We start from the raw sequence: 17,043 nt of genomic DNA, 5'->3' as shown, positions 1-17,043 counted from the left end.
TCGGGGGCACCAGAGACCCCCCCCCCTCAACCCCCCCCATCGCCGAGGGGGACCCCAAAACCCCCCCTTGGAGCCCCCCCAACCTGGGGGACCCCCCAAATTCCCTCTGCCTCCCCCCCCCCCCCTTTGCTGGGGTGGCCCCCCCAACCCTCCCCTCTTGGACCCCCCCAAACCCCCCCCCAATGTTGGGGACCCCCCAAAACCCCCCCCAATGTTGGGGACCCCCCAAATCCCCCCCCCCCAATGTTGGGGACCCCCCAAACCCCCCTCCCTGCCTTGGGACCCCCCCCCCCGCGGTTTTGGGGTCTCCCCCCCCCCAAATATACGCCCCCCAAAATGCTCCAATGGCTCTTTATTGCCCCATTTCTGGGGGGTTCCCGCCGCCCCCCCCCCCAAAACCGGGACCCCCCCAACCCTCCCTCACTGAGGGGGGGTCTCGACCCCTCCCCCACCCCCACGGGGGGTTTTGGGGGGGGGCGTCACGCGGGGGGGGGAGTTTGGGGGTGCGGGGAGGGGGAGTTGGGGAGGGGCTTCGCCCGCTGCTCATCGGGCAAACCCCGGGGGGGGGGGGACGAGGATTTTGGGGGGTTCCCCCAAAAATGGGGTGGTTTTTATTTTTTTGGGAGGGGGTTCCCAAAAAAGGGGTACGGGGGGGAAGTCCTGGAGATTTAGGCCCCCCACGGGGGGAGTGATGTGTGTGGGGGGGTCTTTTTGGGGGTTCCCGGGGTGAATTTTGGGGGGGTTTGACCTCATTTTGGGGGACTTTTTGCTGCTCCTTGACAGGTTTTTTAGGCAGGTTTTTGGGGTGATTTGGGGTTTTTCGGCGGGACAGGCGGGGGGACAGGTGGGGGGACACGGCGGGACAGGCGGGGGGACAGGCGGGGGGACAGGCGGGGACAGGTGGGGGGACACGGGGGGACCCCCGGGTCCGCCCCGCGCCGGTGCCAGCGCCGCCCCCTCCGCCCCCCGCCCAGGTGCTGATCTCGGAGGGGCTCGGGCTGTTCGCCCGCGACCCCAAGTTCGTGGCGGTGGCCAAGCGGGAGATCGCGGACGCGTGTGACATGACCATGGACGAGATGGAGAGCGCGGCCGCCGACCTGCTGACCCGCCGCCGGGCCCCGCCCGCGCCCGCGCCCGCCGTGTACAGCGACGAGGAGCCGCTGCGGCCGCCGCCCGAGGAGGAGCTGGCGGACGAGATGGGCTGGGCCGGGGGCGTCTGACCGGGCACGGGCACCGCGGGCAGGGGCAGCGGGACCAGCCGGAGGGCTCCGGGACCGGCACCGGCAGCGGGTGGGCTCTGGGACCGGGACCGGGACCCACCGGGCGGGCTTTAGGACCCGGGACCGGGACCAGGACCCACCGGGCGGGCTTTAGGACCCCCGGGACCGGGACTCACCGGGCGGGCTTTAGGACCCGGGACCGGGACCAGGAGACACCCACCGGGCGGGCTTTAGGACCCGGGACCGGGACTCACCGGGCGGGCTTTAGGACCGGGACCGGGACCAGGACCCACCGGGCGGGCTTTAGGACCCGGGACCGGGACCCACCGGGCGGGCTTTAGGACCCGGGACCGGGACTGGGACCCACCGGGCGGGCTTTAGGACCCGGGACCGGGACCCGCCGGGCGGGCTTTAGGACCCGGGACCGGGACCGGGACCCGCCGGGCGGGCTTTAGGACCCGGGACCGGGACTGGGACCCGCCGGGCGGCTTTAGGACCCGGGACCGGCCTCAGTCCCTGGACCGAGACTGGGACCCACCGGGCGGGCTTTAGGACCCGGACCCGGCCTCAGTCCCAGTGTCGGGCGGGCTTTAGGACCCGGCCCCGGCCTCAGCCCCAGTCCTCGAACGGGCTTTAGGACCCGGCCTCAGCCAAGGGCCGGGCGGGCTTTAGGACCCCCCGCCCCGGCCGAGCCCCGACGATCCCGGAGCCGGAGCCGAGCCCGGTGCGAGCGGTGGGGTCACCTCAGGGAAAAGGGATTGCGGTCGAAGAAACGTTGGGGTTTTCCCTCACAAAAGGTCGGTTTTCCTCTGGAAAAGGGGTATTTGCCTCAGGGAGGGGGGGGTGGTTTCCTCAAAAAGAGGTTTCGTCCTCAGGAAAAGGGATGTTCGTCTCAATAAAGTTTTTGGTATCAAAAAAGAGAAGTGTTTTCAGTCAAATAAGCAAACCGTGTTTCCTTCAAAAAAAAAAAGGGGGGGGGAGAGAAGGAGGGAATTTCCCTCAAAAAAGGCGAATTTTACCTCAGGGAGGGTTCTTCAGAAAAAGGAGGGATTTACCTCAAAAAGAGGTTTTTTTTGCCTCTGGAAAAGGGATATTTGTCTCGGAGGGGAAGTATCATCAAAAAATGATTTTTTTTTTCCTCACGGAAAGGGATATTTACCTCAAATAATTACGTGTTTTCATCCAGAAAAAGGATTTGCCTCAAAGATGAGGGGGTGCTGTTCAAAGGAAAGTTTCCACATGGAAAGGGTATGTTTATCTCAAAAAAAAAGAGGGTTTACCTCAAAAAAGCAAGTTTTTATTAAAAAAAAAAAAAAGGAAGGGGTTTCCCTCTCTAAAGGTTTCCCTTTCTCTAAAAAGAAAAGTTTTTAAAAGTGGGAAAAAAGGTTTTCTTAAAAAAAATAATTTTTTTCTCAAAAAACCAGAGTTCTTTTCCCTGGAAAAGGAATATTTCACCTCGGGGGGTAGAAATGTCCTCAAAAAAGGAGGTTTTACCTCAGGAAAAGGGACATTTCCTAAGAAAGAAGGAGGTTTCCCCTCAAAAAAGGGGATTTTTGCCTCAAAGAGTTTTACCTCAGGAAAAGGGACATTTACCCCTGGGGAGGGGGGTTGTTCTCAAGAAAGAACACAATTATCCCCGGAAAAGGGATAATCACTCCAAAACCAGAGGGTTTCTCTTAAAAAAAAAACCCAGACGGTTTTGAGTTAAAAAAAAAAAAAAAAGAGGGGGGGGTAATTTTCCTTCGGAAAAGGGAGATTTACCTCATGAAAGGGGCTTCTCAAAAAAAAGTTTTCCTCCAAATGAAGGTTTTATACCCCAAAAAAAGAGAGTTTTCCCTCAAAAAAAAGGAGTTTTTCCTCAGGGAGGGGGAAGATTCCTCACAAAAGGACGATTACTTGTCCAAAAGGGATCTTGACTCCACGGAGGGATGTTTTACATCAGGAAAAAGGATATTTTTTTACCTCAGGAAAGGTAAATTTTGCCTTACAAAGGGGGGTTTTACCTCAGGAAAGAGAAATTTTCACCTCGAGGAGGAGGATTTTACCTCAGAAAAGGGTTTTTTACCTCAGAAAATAAGAATTTTACCTCACAGAAGAGGGTTTTACCTCATGAAAGAGCATTTCGCGCTTCAGGAAACACGTTTTACCTCAGGGGGAAGGTTTTACCTCAGAAAAGTGGATTCTTACCTCAGGAAAGGTAAATTTTACCTCACAGAAAAGGGTTTTACCTCAGGAAAGAGCATTTCTCCCCTCAGGGAAGGGTTTTTTACCTCAGAAAAGGTTTTTCTTCCCTCAGAAAAAAGGATTTTTACCTCAGGAAAGAGGTATTTTACCCCAAGGGGGAAGGTTTTACCTCAGGAAAGTGAATTTTTACCTCAGGAAAGTGGATTTTTTGCCACAGGAAAGAGGTGTTTTACCCCAGGGGGGAAGATTTTACCTCAGGAAAGTGGATTTTTCCCTCAGGAAAGTCAGATTTCCCCTCACAGAAGAGGTTTTTCCCTCACGGAAGCGCTTTTTTTTTCACAGCAGGGACTGTACCAAGTGATTTTGGACGAGGGGAGGGTCCAAAACCCCACCGGGTCCCCCCAAAATCCTCTCGGGGGCACCAGAGACCCCCCCCAGGTCCCCCCCCCATCGCCGAGGGGGACCCCAAACCCCCCCTTGGAGCCCCCCCAACCTGGGGGACCCCCCAAATCCCCTCTGCCCCCCCTTTGCTGAGGTGCCCCCCCCCCAACCCTTCCCTCTTGGACCCTCCCAGTTCCCCCCCCCAATGTTGGGGACCCCCCAAACCCCCCTCCCTGCCTTGGGACCCCCCCCCCCGCGGTTTTGGGGTCTCCCCCCCCCAAAATAAACGCCCCCCAAACTGCTCCAATGGCTCTTTATTGCCCCATTTCTGGGGGGTTCCCGCCGCCCCCCCCCCCAAAACCGGGACCCCCCCAACCCTCCCTCACTGAGGGGGGGTCTCGGCCCCTCCCCCACCCCCACGGGGGGTTTTGGGGGGGGGCGTCACGCGGGGGGGGGAGTTTGGGGGTGCGGGGGGGGGGAGTTGGGGAGGGGCTTCGCCCGCTGCTCATCGGGCAAACCCCGGGGGGGGGCGATAATTTTGGGGGGGTTTCCCCCAAAAATGGGGTAGTTTTTTTTTTTTTTTGGGAGGGGGTTCCCAAAAAAGGGGTACGGGGAGGGGGGTCCTGGAGATTTGGGCCCCCCACGGGGGGAGTGATGTGTGTGGGGGGGTCTTTTTGGGGGGTCCCCAAAGCCCCAAAGTCAGGCAGCGCTGGGGGGGGGTGTTGGGGTGATTTTGGGGGGGGAGGGTCATTTGGGGGTCCCATAGAAAGGGGGGTTTCTCTGGGGGAGGGGGTCCCCGGGGTGAATTTTGGGGGAAGTTAATGTGATTTTGGGGGGGTTGACCTCATTTTGGGGGGGTTTGACCTCATTTTGGGGGACTTTACCTGCTGCTCCTTGGTGTTTTTCTTGGATCAGTTTTTGGGGTGATTTGGGGTTTTTTTCGGGGTCTCTGAGAAAGGGGTTTGGAGGAGATTTGGGGGATCCTCCGGGGTGGATTTTGGGGAGGGGGGCGTGACCTGATTTTCGAGGGTTGACCGGATTTTGGGAGGATTTGACCTGATTTTTAGGGGCCTCTTTTGGGGAAAATACCTCTGTCCACTGGGGAGAGGAGGGGGTTTGGGGCCATTTCGGGGCTTTTTGGGGTCCCCTAAAAAAGGACCTGGGGGGACCCCCCCGGGGTGGATTTTGGTGTGGGGGGGTGGTGTTCACCTCATTTTGGGTTCTTTTTTTTGGCCAAAACTCGGGTCCAATGTGGATTTTCGGGGTGCTTTTTTTGGGGGTGCCCTGGCAGGGGGCTCGGGGAGTGTCATCGGGGGGGTCCCGGGGGCTCTTGGGGGGATCAGAACTGATTTTTGGGTGGACTCGCTGCGATTTCAGGGCTGGTTTTTTTGGGGGTGCCCTAGCAGGGGGCTCGGGGGGGGTCACCGGGGGGTCCCGGGGGGGGATCAGAACTGACTTTTTGGGTGGACTCGCTGCGATTTCAGGGCTGGTTTTTTTTGGGGGTGCCCTAGCAGGGGGCTCGGGGGGGGATCAGAACCGATATTTTTGGGCCGATTCGCTGCGATTTCAGGGCTGGTTTTTTTTTGGGGTGCCCTAGCAGGGGGCTCGGGGGGGGTCACCGGGCTGGGGGGGGTGGGGGGGGCGTGCCGGGGCTGTCGGGGTGCGGGGGGGGGAGGGGGCGCTCCCCGGGGGGGCACCTCGATGACTCGGGGCTTGTCGATGACCCGGGCCCCCCGCGGGCCCTTCTCCACCACCCCCACGATCCAGGCCTGCAGCCCCTCGGGCCGCCCGGGGGGGGCCTTGAGCTCGGCACAGAACCGCGCGGCCTGGGCACGGGGCAGCACCACCAGCAGCCCCCCTGCGGGGAAACGGGGGCGTTAGGGGGGACCCCCAAACCGGGGGACCCCAAAATTGGGGGGAAAGACCCGAAATCGGGGGGCTGGGGGGGCGGGGAGGGGGCTCAGGGGGAGGGGAAGGGAAGGTTTGGGAAGGTTTGGGAAGGTTTGGGAAGGGAAGGTTTGGGAAGGGAAGGGAAGGTTTGGGAAGGGAAAGTTTGGGAAGGGAAGGGAAGGTTTGGGAAGGTTTGGGAAGGTTTGGGAAGGGAAGGTTTGGGAAGGTTTGGGAAGGTTTGGGAAGGTTTGGGAAGGTTTGGGAAGGTTTGGGAAGGTTTGGGAAGGGAAGGGAAGGGAAGGGAAGGGAAGGGAAGGGAAGGGAAGGGAAGGGAAGGGAAGGGAAGGGAAGGGAAGGGGGGAAAGGGGGAGTTTGGGGGACTCCCCCCCCCCCTCACACTTTTTAGGGGGTGATGAGTGAGGGGACCCCAAAAATGGGGGGGTTGGGAGTGGGGAGGGGGCTCGGGGGAGTTGGGGGTGTCTGAGCCCCTTGAGAGAACCTGGGCCCGGGGCAGCACCACCAGCAGCCCCCCTGTGAGGAAACGAGGGGGTTAGGGGGGGCCCAGCCCATTTTTGGGCTCCTTTAGCCCATTTTGGGGGGTTTTCCCCCGATTTCTCCCTTTTTTTTTTCCTGACAGCGCCCCCTGCTGGCCGGGATGACCGAATACCCTCCCCTATAAATCCCCCCATTTTCGGAACCCCCTTCCCCATTTTCGGGGTCCCTCTCACCATTTCCGGGGTCTCCCATCCCATTTTCAGGCTTCTTTATCCCAGTTTTGGGTTCCTTTATCCCACTTTCGGGGTCCTTTATCTCATTTTTGTTTTCCCCCCCCATTTTTTTTTTTTTGTGACAGCGCCCCCTGCGGGCCGGGATGACTGAACACCCCCCCCATTGACCCCCTGCATTTTCGGGGTCCCCCTCTCCATTTTTGGGCTCCTTTATCCCATTTTTGGGTTCCTTTATCCCATTTCTGAGTTTTCCTCCCTCCCTTTTTTTGCTGACAGCGCCCCCTGCTGGCCGGGAGGACTGAAAGCCCTCCCCCACTGGCCCCTCCATTTCCGGGTTCCCCCTCCCCATTTTCGGGGTCCCCCGTCCCATTTCTGAGGTCCCTCATCCCATTTTTGGACTCCCTTGTCCCATTTTTGGGCTTCTTTATCCCATTTCTGGTTCCCCCCCCTCCCTTTTTTGCCGACAGCGCCCCCTGCTGGCCAGGATGACCGAACACACTCCTTCATTGACCACCCCCCATTTTCGGGGTGCCCCTCCCCAATTTCAGGGTCCCTCATCCCATTTTTGGACCCCTTTATCCCATTTTTGGACCCCTTTATCCCATTTTTGGGCTCCTTTATCCCATTTATCGGTTTTCCCCCCTCCCTTTTTTGCTGACAGCGCCCCCTGCTGGTCGGGATGACTGAACACCCACCCCCATTTTTAGGGTCCCCCTCCCCATTTTTGGGGTCCCCCTCCCCAACTCCGGGGTCCTCCATCCCATTTTTGGGGTCCCCCATCCCATTTTTGGGCTCCTTTATCCCATTTATCGGTTTTCCCCCCTCCCTTTTTATGCTGACAGCGCCCCCTGCTGGCCGGGATGACTGAACACCCACCCCCCATTTTCAGGGTCCCCCTCCCCGTTTTTGGGGTCCCCGTGCCCGTACCCGAGGTCTCGGGGGCGGTGCCCTGCAGGAGCCCCCCCCTGCCCCCGCAGGCCTTGCTCACGGCCGCCATCTTGGCGATGACGGGCAGGTTGTGGATGACGAAGGCGACGTCGAGGCGCTGCTGCGCCGCCAGCGCCCGCGCGTGGCCCAGGAGCCCGAACCCCGTCACGTCCGTGGCCGCGTGGGCACCGAAGGACCTCATCAGGCCTGCGGCTGGGGGGGGACACCGGTGTCACCAGGGGGTCACCAGTATCATTGTGGGGACACCAGTGTCACCAGTGTCACCTTGGGGACACCCAACATGGCCCCAACGTCACCAATGTCACCCCTGGGCATGGCCCAGGAGCCCCAACCCCGTGACATCCGTGGCTGGGTGGGCACTGAAGGAGCTCATCAGGCCTGCGGCTGGGAGGGGACACCAGTGTCACCAGGGTCTCACCAGGGTGTCACCAGTATCATTGTGGGGACACCAGTGTCACCAGGGCGTCACCAGTGTCATTGTGGGGACACCAGTGTCACCAGGGTATCACCAATGTCACCTTGGGGACACCCAACATGGCCCCAACGTCACCAATGTCACCCCTGGGCGTGGCCCAGGAGCCCCAAACCCGGTGACATCCATGGCTGGGTGGGCACCGAAGGACCTCATCAGGCCTGCGGCTGGGAGGGGACACCGGTGTCACCAGGGGGTCACCAATGTCACCAGTGTGACCAGGGTGTCACCAGTGTCACACCCAACATGGCCCAGGAACCCCCACAGCAGCCTTGGGGACACCCAAGGTGGTTTTGGGGTGCTCTTGGGGACATCTGAGGTGGCCTTGGGGACATCTGGGATGGCCTAAGGACCCCCCTGATAGATCTGGGGACATCTGAGGTGGCTTTGGGGACACCCTAGGGTGGTTTGGTGTTCTCCTGGGGACATCTGGGGTGACTTTGTGAACATTTGCAGTGGCTTTGGGGACACCTGGGGTGACTTTGGGGTTCCCCTGGGGACATCTGAGGTGACTCTGGGGACACCCAGAGCGTCCCCAGGATCCCAAACCCGGTGACATCCGTGGCTGGGTGGGCACCAAAGGCCCCCCTTGGACCTGCAGCTGGGGGAGGGGACACCAGAGTGTCACCAGGAGGGTCCTCGAGGTGTCCCCTCCTCCTTGGAGACACCTTTAGTGGCTTTGGGGACACCTGGGGCGGCTTTGGGGACACTGAACGTGGCCAAGGGCCACCCCATGGTGGCTGGGGAGACAGCTGGAGTGGTCTAGGGGACACGTGAGGTGGCTTTGGGGACACCGGGGATGGCCTGGGGACCCCTTAGGATGACTTTGGGGGGCTCTTGGGGACAGCTGGGGTGGCTTTGGGGACAGCTGGGTGGTTTTGGGGACAGCTGGGGTGGCTTTGGGGACAGCTGGGTGGCTTTGGGGACAGCTGGGGTAGTTTTGGGGACAGCTGGGGTGGTTTTGGGGACAGCTGGGGTGGCTTTGGGGACAGCTGGGTGGTTTTGGGGACAGCTGGGTGGTTTTGGGGACAGCTGGGTGGCTTTGGCAACATCACAAGTGGCTTTGGGGACACCTTGGGTGGCTCTGGGCGTATCTGGTGTGGCTTTAGGGACACCCACGGTGGCTTTGAGGACACCTGGGTGGCTTTGAGGACATCTGAGGTGGCTTCAGGCATGTCTGGTGTGGCTTTTAGGGACAACCATGGTGGATTTGGGGACACCTGGGGTGGCTTTGGGAACGTCTGAGGTGGTTTTGACCATGTCTGGTGTGGCTTTAGGGACACCTGGGGTGGCTTTGGGGACATCTGAGGTGGCTTTTGGTCCCATTCCGGGTGTCCCCAGTGTCACCCCCATGGTGGCCATGCTGGGTGGGGCCTCCTGATACAACAAACCCCACCCCCTGGGTCACCTCCCCTGGGTCCTTTCGTGTCCCCAGGTGTCCCTGTGTCCTCTGGGTGTCCCCAAGGTGTCCCCTGGGTGTCCCCAGGTTGTCCCTGTGTCCCCTGGGTGTCCCCTGGGTGTCCCTGTGCCCCCACAGTGTCCCCTGGGTGTCCCTGTGCCCCCACAGTGTCCCCTGGGTGTCCCCATGTCCCCACAGTGCCCCCACGGTGTCCCCTGGGTGTCCCTGTGCCCCCTCAGTGTCCCCAGGTGTCCCCTGGGTGTCCCTGTGCCCCCACAGTGTCCCCTGGGTGTCCCCTGGGTGTCCCTGTGCCCCCTCAGTGTCCCCTGGGTGTCCCTGTGCCCCCACAGTGTCCCCAGGGTGTCCCCACGTCCCCTCAGTGTCACCCACCAGTGCAGTTGAGTTCTGGCCGTGCTGGATGTGGCCTCCTGACACACCAACTGTGTCACCTCCCCTGGGTCCCCTCGTGTCCCCAGGGTGTCCCCTGGGTGTCCCTGTGTCCCCTCAGTGTCCCCAGGTGTCCCCCGGGTGTCCCTGTGTCCCCTGGGTGTCCCCTGGGTGTCCCCATGTCCCCCTGTGCCACCCCCTGGTGCAGTTCGTGGTGGCCCTGCTGGCCACGGCCTCCTGACACACCCACTGTGTCACCTCCCCTGGGTCCCCTCATGTCCCCAGGGTGTCCCTGTGTCCCCTCAGTGTCTCCAGGGTGTCCCTGTGCCCCCTCAGTGTCCCCAGGTGTCCCCTCAGTGTCCCCAGAGTGTCCCCACCTCCCCTCAGTGTCACCCCCCGGTGCAGTTCGTGGTGGCCCTGCTGGCCACGGCCTCCTGACACACCCACTGTGTCACCTCCCCCGGGTCCCCTCGTGTCCCCAGGTGTCCCCAGGGTGTCCCCAGGTCCCCTGGGTGTCACCCACCGGTGCGGTTGAGCGTGGCCATGCTGGCCACGGCCTCCTGGTAGGCCAGCTCCACCTCCTCCCGGGTCACCACCAGCTTGATCTTGTTCCAGCGCTCGGGCTGAGGGGACACGGAGGGGACACGTGTCAGGGACCCCCGCGGGGGCCTGAGGGACACCCCCAGGGGGGCCCTGGGGTCTCCTTGGGGACCTCAGTGGCAGCTCAGGGGCTACTGGGGGGGCTCTTGGCCTCCTTGGGGACATCAGGGTGGCTCTTGGTCCCATTTTGGGTCCCCTTGGGGACCCCAGGGGTGGCTCAGGGTCCCTCGGGTGACACCAGGGGTGGCTTTGGTGCCATTTTGGGTCCCCTTGGGGACACCTGGAGGTCCCCTTGTCCCATCTCAGGTGCCCTTGGTGGCACCAGCGTGGCTCTCAGTCTTCTTGGGGACACCAGGGTGGCTCAGGGTCCCCTTGGGGATACCAGGGGTGGCTCAGGGTCCCCTTGGGGACACCTGGGGTGGCTCAGGGTCCCATTTTGGTCCCCTTGGGGACACCAGGGGTGGTTCAGGGTCCTCCTGGGGACCCCAGGGGTGGCTCAGGGTCTCATTTTGGTCCCCTTGGGGACACCAGGATGGCTCAGGGTCCCCTTGGGGACACCAGGGGTGGCTCAGGGTCCCATTTCAGGTCCCTCTGGGGACACCTGGAGGTCCCCCAGCCCCACCTCAGGTGCCCCTGGTGACCCAGGGCTGGCTCTGGGCGTCCCCCCCGTGGTGTCACCGTCCCCCCCATGTCCCCCCATGTCCCCCCAGTGTCCCTCACCATGTCCAGCCACTGGTGAGCGCTGACAGCCATGTGTGTCCCCAGGGGCTTCGTCAGCACCAGCACGTCCCCGGGCACGGCGCTGTCCGGCCTGCGAGGGGCGGGGTCAGCAAGGGACACGCCCCCCTTGCCCCCAACTCCGCCCCTCATCACCAGTCCCCACCCACCCCACTCCCTGTCCCCAAGCCCCGCCCCCTCCTTGTCACTCACTGAACTCATTGGATGGACAGACCGTGGCCACACCCCCCAAACCCCACCCACCATTGTCACTCACATGAACCCACTTGATTGACAGATGACTGTGGCCACGCCCCCTCCCCAAGCTCCACCCCTTAGCTGTCACTCACATGATGAACTCACTTGATTGACAAGTGCTGTGGCCCCGCCCCCTCTCCCCACCCCACCCATCACTCACATGAACTTGATTGACAGACTGCTATGGCCACGCCCCCTCCCCAAGCCCCACCCTTTAGCTGTCCCTCCTATGAACAACTTGCTTGATTGACAGATGGCTGTGGCCACGCCCCCTCCCCAGCCCACCCATAACCCACATGATGAGCTCATTTGATTGACAGATGGCTGTGGCCACGCCCCCTCCCCAGCCCACCCATAACCCACATGATGAGCTCATTTGATTGACAGATGGCTGTGGCCACGCCCCCTCCCCAGCCCACCCATAACCCACATGATGAGCTCATTTGATTGAGAGATGGCTGTGGCCACGCCCCCTCCCCAAGCTCTGCCCCACCCATCACTCATAATGACCTCACTTGATTGACAGATGGCCACACCCCCTCACCAAGCCCCGCCCATCACTCACAGGATAAACTTGTTTGATTGGCAGACATTTGTGACCACGCCCCCTCCCCAAGCCCCGCCCCTCAGCTGTCACTCACATGATGAACTCGCTGGATTGGCAGACGGCCGTGGCCACGCCCCCCACGATGACCCAGGGGTTCAGCACCGTCTGTCCCCCCGTCACCGACGTCCCCCCGTCCTCGGCCGCGTCCCGGAACCCCTGGATGATCAGGGGCATCACCTTGTCCCGCTCCTGGGGGCACAGGGGGGGCACTGTCACCTCCCAGTGTCACTGTCACCTCCCAGTGTCACTGTCACCCCCCAGTGTCACTGTCACCCCTGTCACTGTCACCCCTGTCACTCTCACCCCTCAGTGTCACTGTCACCCCTGTCACTGTCACCTCCCAGTGTCACTGTCACCCCTCAGTGTCACTGTCACCCCCCAGTGTCACTGTCACCCCTGTCACTGTCACCCCTGTCACTGTCACCCCTGTCACTGTCACCTCCCAGTGTCACTGTCACCCCCCAGTGTCACTGTCACCCCTGTCACTGTCACCCCTCAGTGTCACTGTCACCCCTGTCACTGTCACCCCTCAGTGTCACTGTCACCCCCCTGGATGAGCAGAGCCATCACCTTGTCCCGCTCCTGGGGAGCAGAAAGGGGTCATGGGGTGTCCCCTGTGACCCCCCCATGTCCCTGTGACCCCCCCAGTGTCCCTGTGACCCCCCAGTGCCCCCCTGTCCCTGTCACCTTGTCTGTCACACTGGGTGACCCCCCCAGTGTCCCTGTGACCCCCCCAGTGTCCCCCTGTCCCTGTCACCTCGTCAGTCATGCGCTGGCTCACACTCAGCAGCATGAGCACGTTGTCACACTCGGTGACCCCCCTGTGTCCCTGTGACCCCCCAGTGTCCCTGTGACCCCCCAATGACCCTGTGACCCCCCCAGTGTCCCTGTGACCCCCCCTGTGTCCCTGTGACCCCCCCAATGTCCCCAGTGTCCCCGTGACCCCCCCAGTGTCCCCCTGTCCCTGTCACCTCGTCAGTCATGCGCTGGTTCACACTGAGCAGCATGAGCACGTTGTCACACTCGGTGACACCCTCATGTCCCTGTGACCCCCCCCGTGTCCCTGTGACCCCCCCCGTGTCCCTGTGACCCCCCCTGTGTCCCTGTGACCCCCCCAATGTCCCCAGTGTCCCTGTCACCTCATCTGTCATGCGCTGGCTCACACTCAGCAGCATGAGCACGTTGTCACACTCGGTGACCCCCATGGCGTACAGGTCACTCAGCACGTTGGCGCAGGCGATGCGGCCCTGCAACGGGGAGGGGGCTCTCAGGGGGGGCCTGAGGGCATTTGGGGGGTCCCAGCTGGGGTGTGGGGAGCACAGGAGGGGATTTGGGGGGTCCCAGGAGGGGTTTGGGGAGCACAGGAGGGGATTTGAGGGTCCCAGGTGGGGTTTGGGGAGTCCCAGGTGGGGTTTGGGGAGCCCAGGTGGGGTTTGCGGAGCACAGGAGGGGATTTGAGGTCCCAGGTGGGCATTGGGGTCACAGGAGAGGATTTGGAGGGTCCCAGGTGGGGTTTGCGGAGCACAGGAGAGGATTTGGGGGGCCCCAGGTGGGGGTTGGGGAGCCCAGGAGGGGATTTGGGGGTCCCAGGTGGGGTTTGGGGAGTCCCAGGTGGGGTGTGGGGGACCCAAGGTGGGATTTGGGGAGCACAGGAGGGGATTTGGAGGGTCCCAAGTGGGTATTGGGGTCACAGGAGAGGATTTGGGGGTCCCAGGTGGGGTTTGGGGAGCCCAAGTGGGGTTTGGGAAGCACAGGAGGGGATTTGGAGGGTCCCAGGTGGGCATTGGGGTCACAGGAGAGGATTTGGAGGGTCCCAGGTGGGGTGTGGGGAGCCCAGGAGGGGATTTGGGGGGTCCTAGGTGGGTACTGGGGGCACAGGAGGGGATTTGGGGGGTCCCAGGAGGGGTTTGGGGAGCACAGGAGGGAATTTGGGGGTCCCAGGTGGGGTTTGGGGAGTCCCAGGTGGGGTGTGGGGAGCACAGGAGGGGATTTGGGGGTCCCAGGTGGGGTTTGGGGTCACAGGAGAGGATTTGGGGAGTCCCAGGTGGGGTTTGGGGCACCCAGGAGGGAATTTGGGGGTCCCAGGTGGGGTTTGGGGGGTCCCAGGTGGGGTTTTGGGAGCCCAGGAGGGGATTTGGGGGGCCCAGGAGTGGATTTGAGGAGTCCCAGGCGGGTTTTTGGGGTGCCCCAGGAAGGATTTGGGGGATCTGAGGGAGGTCTCAGTAGTTTCCTGGGGTGTTTTGGGGAGTTCCCAAGGTGGTTTGGGGGGTCCCAGGTGGGTTTGGGAGGTCCCAGGAGCTGTTTGGAGGTTGCAGGGGGTGTTTTGGGGGGTCACGGGGGGTTTTTGGTGATCCCAGGAAGGGTTTTAAGGGCCCCAGGGGGTGTTCGGGGATCCAAGGGGGTGTTTTGGGGGTCCCAGAGTGTTTTTAGGGGTCCCAGGGGTGTTTTTGGGGGTCCCAGGGTGTTTGGGGGGGTCACAGGGCTTGTTTGGGGGTCCCAGGAGGTGGTCTTGGTGATCCCAATGTGCTTTTGGGGGGTCCCAGGGGGTGTTTGGGGGTCCTATGAGGGTTTTTAGGGGTCCCAGGGGTGTTTTTAGGGGTCCCAGGGGTGTTTTTGGGGGTCCCAGGGGTGTTTTTGGGGGTCCTAGGAGGGTTTTTAGGGGTCCCAGGGGTGTTTTTAGGGGTCCCAGGGGTGTTTTGGGGGTCCCAGGGGTGTTTTTAGGGGTCCCAGGGGTGTTTTTAGGGGTCCCAGGGGTGTTTTGGGGGTCCCAGGGGTGTTTTTAGGGGTCCCAGGGGTGTTTTTGGGGGGTCCCAGAGGTGTTTTTGGGGGTCCCAGGGGTGTTTTTGGGGTACCATCATGTAGGGGTCATCGATGATGGGGTAGAAGAAGTCGGTGGTCTGCACCAGAGACAGCCCCCCGTGCCGCAGGGGGATCACACACGAGTCCAGCCCGATGCCTGGGGGGGCACAGAGCCTGTTAGGGGGGCACTGACCCCACTGGGGGGGGCACTGACCCCATGGGGGGGGCACAGATACATCAGGGGGGCACAGACCCCATTAATGGGGGCACAGACCCCATTGGGGGGGCACAGAGCCTGTTAGGGGGGCACTGACCCCGTGGGGGGGCACTGACCCCACTGAGGGAAGCACTGACACATCAGGGGGGCACTGACCCCATTGGGGGGCACAGACCCCATTGGGGGGGGCACAGACCCCGCTGGGGGGGCACTGACCCCACTGGGGGGGGCACTGACCCCACTGAGGGAAGCACTGACACATCAGGGGGGCACAGACCCCATTGGGGGGCACAGACCCCATTGGGGGGGGCACAGACCCCGCTGGGGGGGCACTGACCCCGTTAGGTGGGGCATTGACCTGTCAGGGGGGGCCAGACCCCACTGTGGGGCCAATTGACTCATCAGAGGGGGCACAGCCCCTGTTGGGGGGGCACAGACCCCACTGGGGGAAAACTGACCCACTGGGGGGGCACAGATCACATTGATGGGGGGCACAGACCCACTGGGGGGGCACCGACCCCATTGGGGGGGGCACTGACCCCACTGGGGGGGCACTGACCCATTGGGGGGGGGCACTGACCCATCGGGGGGGTATTGACCCATTGGGGGGGCACCAACCCCTTTTTTGAGGGGTGGGCACCATTCTGGGGGGGCTCCGGTCCGGGCAGGGGGGCCCAAACCCTGCCTGGGGGGTGGGACCGGCCCCAGCGCGGGAAGGAGCCGGATGGGGGGGCCCCTCCCCCCCGAGACTCCTCCCTCTCCCTGCCCTCCCCTCCCCCCCATGCCCTTTGCCCCCCCTCTGCCCTTTGCCCCCCCTCACGTGTTGCTGAGTCCCCACAGACCCCCCCCGCCCCCTCCAGACCCCCCAAACCTCCCCAAAGCACCTCCCGGGACCCCCAAGTCCGCCCCCAAGTCCCCTCGCCCCCTCCAGATCCCCCAGACTCCCTCAAATTCCCCCCCAAACACCTCCCAGGACCCCCACACCCCCCAAGCCCTCTCAGGACTCCTCACCCCCCCTCACGTCAAGGACCCCCCCAGCTCCTCCTGAGCCCCCCTTGGACCCCCCAAAACCCTCCAGACCCCCAAGAACCCTCCCGAAGGCCCCCAAAAGCCTCTCAGCACTCCCCGCCCAGCACATTCTTGAGCCCCCCCTGGACTCCCAGAACCCCCAAAGCTCCAAGAATCCCCCCCAGGAACCCCCAAAGACTCTCAAAGATCCACACCCAGCAGCCCCTTGGCATGTTCCTGAACCTCCAGACCCCCCCCAGACCTTCCTGAAGGCCCTAAAGCCTCTCAGAACCCCGCACCCAGCGTGTTCCTGAGCCCTGCCCGGACCCCCAGCCCCCGGCAAACCCCTCCAGACTCTCAGGAAACCCCCAAACTCCTCCAAACCCTCCCCTAACCCCACCCCCCGAAACCCCCCACAGCGTGTTCCCGACCCACAAGCCCCCTCTCACCCCCCCCGCAGCCCCCCGGCTCTCACCCAGCGCCGGGGCCCCTCCGCTCTCCGCCTCAGCCCCTTCCCCTCCTCCTCCTCCTCCCGCTCCTCCGGGGCGCTGCCCCTCGAGTCCCGCCAGGAGCTTGAGCAGCGTCTCCTGCGGGACTTTGCAGCCTCAGCCGCGGAGCTCGCCGTAGGCCGTGAGGCGCCAGGCGGGGTCCAGGCCCAGCGCCGCGGGCTCGAAGCGCCGCGACCCGCCCGGCACCGCCGCCATCTTGGAATGCGCCCGACCCGCCGCCCGCCCGCGCCTCGGATTGGCCGCAGGGCCACGGGCGAAGGGCGCTGATTGGGCGGTGCACTGAGGGGAGGAGGGCGCGGATTGGTGGGTTGTGAGGGGAGGGGGGTGTGTCCGAGAGATCGGGCGGTGATTGGGCAGAAGATGGGAGGGGGCGGGGCGGAGTGAGGGGAGAGGCGGGGAAGGGCGGGAAGAGCGAGGCGGGCGCTGATTGGTCTGTGGGCGGGAGGGGGCGTGGTTTTGAGAGGGAATGCGGGAGGGGGAAGGGCAGGAGGGCGCGAGGCGGGCGCTGATTGGTTAAGGGGAAAGGGGGCGTTGCCTGTATGAGTGGAGAGGGGCGGGGAAAGGGCGGTCAGTGTGTGGAGGGGGCGGGGTTTCGTGAGGGAGAGGGGCGGAAAAGGACCGAGGCGGGTGCTGATTGATTGAGGGGCAGAGGGGCGGGGCGCCGCGAGGGGCGGAGAAAAGGGCGGGAAGCGTGTGAGGAGGGAACTGATTGGCTATGT

At 62.8% G+C, this 17,043-nt stretch overlaps 1 long non-coding RNA gene and 1 pseudogene across 1 annotated transcript; one reads left to right on the top strand and one right to left on the bottom strand.

The window, feature by feature from the left end:
• Positions 1-344: 344 nt before the first annotated feature.
• On the top strand, positions 345-4,925 carry LOC127465199 (uncharacterized). The gene is made up of 2 exons (XR_007901922.1): positions 345-607; positions 4,354-4,925. It is a non-coding gene; the product is annotated as an uncharacterized LOC127465199 (long non-coding RNA).
• LOC127465198 (selenide, water dikinase 1-like) lies at positions 4,633-16,546 on the bottom strand (annotated as a pseudogene).
• Positions 16,547-17,043: the final 497 nt, after the last annotated feature.

Source organism: Manacus candei, unplaced genomic scaffold, assembly GCF_025592945.1.
Source record: "Manacus candei isolate 608988 ecotype Guabito, Panama unplaced genomic scaffold, ASM2559294v1 h1tg000336l, whole genome shotgun sequence".
Lineage (NCBI taxonomy): Eukaryota > Metazoa > Chordata > Aves > Passeriformes > Pipridae > Manacus > Manacus candei.
This window is presented reverse-complemented; position numbering and strand designations above follow the sequence as displayed.